The following is a 2,730-nucleotide window of genomic DNA, read 5'->3' as shown; positions in this document are numbered from 1 at the left end:
CGACACCCCAACAAACATTACAAAACGATTTTCTAAAGCGTTCGCAAATTCAGATATCATGACATATAGACAGGTCACTCGTACTGTCAAGTGTTAAAAACAGCAACGTTTGCCCTCTGACCAAAAAAAGCACACAAAAAGATGGCTAAGTTGCTTTCCGTTGCAGACAACATCAGAAATCTTGTCTAACTGTTCACACGCGTAACCCTATAAAATGTGCTTAGGCATTGTTGGACACACAAAAAAAGGGTAACGATGGTGTATTTCTCTACGTGTGTGCGGAGAGGTTGCAGAAGCCAGTGTCTAAAATATCGCAATTGCATGGTGTAACAGTACTGAACCGCTCACAGAGTTCCGGCCGTGGCCTGCTAATCAGCGTTGCTGGGCCAAGTAAAAGGTCCTTCGACTGAGAAGCCAACCCAAATACATGAAGCACAGGGACTTGGCTTGCTATGTGCAGCCATTTTCTCGCAGAATTTCCAGCAGTGAGTCGCGGTTTACCAACACACAGCTGTTTAAAATCTCAGGCAGTATCCGGGGCTGTACCTCGTGTATGTCGTGCGGTTTTTTTAGTTTAAAAGGTGTGAGTCATGAAATCCTCACCAAAAGCTTAATGGCAATCGCTCATTTAATTGAAGGGAATGACCGTACGTACACCGTACAGCCAAGGAGGAAGCACGACGAAACTATTTGCGATCGTGGCTTCTTGCTCCCCGTAGGTCTGGACTTCAGATTGTTCATTCAGCCGCTGAAATGCCGCATTCTTTCCTGAGCTTTGCGCATATATATGATTAAAACGTTCAGTCAGTACCTTTGGATGGCATGTGCTACACATCTTTAACCACAAATCGATACACCATAAATTTCGAAAGGGGCAAAAGTCAGGTTAAAAGTTTGTTTCCCAACATCTCTTCATTTCTAAAAGTAGCATTTTCTGCCGTCCCCATTTTACTTTCAGGAATATCTGTTCGCTGCTGAGCAGTCGTTTTTTTTTACAGTATAAACCTCCCTTACCAGATGGTGAAGCAAGCGTGGAGAGTTTGGTGTATTTGACTACACACGTACATTTTGAAGCACATAATGGGGCTAATCTGCAAAATGAGTGTTTCCTCCGATATAAATTTCGACATTCTCTGCAGGTCATCTTAAAATTCAGTTTTCCAGCTCTTGGGTATATCAAACATAGCAAGATAGCATAACATAATGTAACGTAACGTAACATAACATAACAAAACGTAACGTAACATAACATAGCTTTAAGGAAGATTCGATTTTATGGCCCATGTCTTGTTATGGCAGTGCTTTTAAATGATCCGACCTTGGGCATTAAACCAACGGGAACATTGATGTAATTTTGGATTCCACGTGGGCTGCTCAACATTGCTGAAAACTCACCTCCCCTTCAAATCGCACGGCGACCGTTGCTTTCGGATTCATTCAAAATAATTATTTCATTCACATAAAATTCAATAAATAAATAAATCATTGTTTATTTCACCAACAGAGTGCAGGTGGTGAAAAAGGGCGGCGAAGAAAAAGCTGCTTCTTCGCAGCTTGACAAGAGCTCCGTCTACCCCTTGCGCAGTGACAAGCTGTGTTACATGCAGATACGGGAAAATAAAAAAACAAACATTACGAAATAAATGAAGAAAGGCGACATCGACGCTCAGGATCAGAAAAAGCAGATACCAATCCGACTTGTTTTTCATAACTGTACAAAATAAATGAAAGAAGCCAATAGCCACAGAAACCAAGGGGCACAGGGGATTTTTAATTAATTTCTTTATTTTGTGGTGTTGATCAAGTTAGAATATTACTGAATATGCTATCGCTTAAAGCTAATTGATTAGAAAAGCAGAAGAAAAAACAACCACATGCCGCCGGTGGGATCCGAACCCACGACCTCCGAATTACGCCTCCGGTGCTCTACCTCTGAGCTACGGCGACGGCTGTCAAATCTTCTGCTTTCGGGGGTATTTATGTTTACAAGTAACCTAACCTTGAGAGTGTTCATCAGCGCCACCCACGTTCATAAGCGGCGGACGTAGAACGTCCTGAGTTACCGCAGGTGTGACGTAGAACGTCATCGAACGGAGAGGGTGGAAGCTGCGTGAGAACCCTCTTATGCTTCCTATGGCGTCAAGGCTACCAGAACCGAGGCCCTCGCTAAGCAATTAAGCAAACAAGGGAAGGGGAATGAGGGGCTCGTTATAAATATGAAAGAAGCCAACAGCCACAGAAAGCAAGGGGCACAGGGGATTTTTAATTAATTTATTTATTTTGTGGTGTTGATCAATTTAGAATATTACTGAATATGTTTCGCTTAAAGCTAATTGATTAGAAAAGCAGAAGAAAAAAACAACCACATGCCGCAGGTGGGATCCGGCGCTTATGAACGTCCGCCGCTTATGAACGTGGGTGGCGCTGATGAACACTCTCAAGGTTAGGTTACTTGTAAACATAAATACCCCCGAAAGCAGAAGATTTGACAGCCGTCGCCGTAGCTCAGAGGTAGAGCACCAGACGCGTAATTCGGTGGTCGTGGGTCGATGGAGGCGAAACGCAAGAGGCGCCCGTGTGCTCTGCGATGTCAGTGCACGTTAAAGATCCCCAGGTGGTCGAAATTATTCCGGAGACCTCCACTACGGCACCTCTTTCTCTCTTTCTTCTTTCACTCCCACCTCCCTCCCTTCCCTTACGGTGCGGTTCAGGCGTCCGCCGAGATATGTG

This window comes from Amblyomma mixtum, chromosome 3 (assembly GCF_055824585.1).
Source record: "Amblyomma mixtum isolate Tamu chromosome 3, ASM5582458v1, whole genome shotgun sequence".
Classification (NCBI taxonomy): Eukaryota; Metazoa; Arthropoda; class Arachnida; order Ixodida; family Ixodidae; genus Amblyomma; species Amblyomma mixtum.
Note: the sequence above shows the minus strand (reverse complement) of the source record.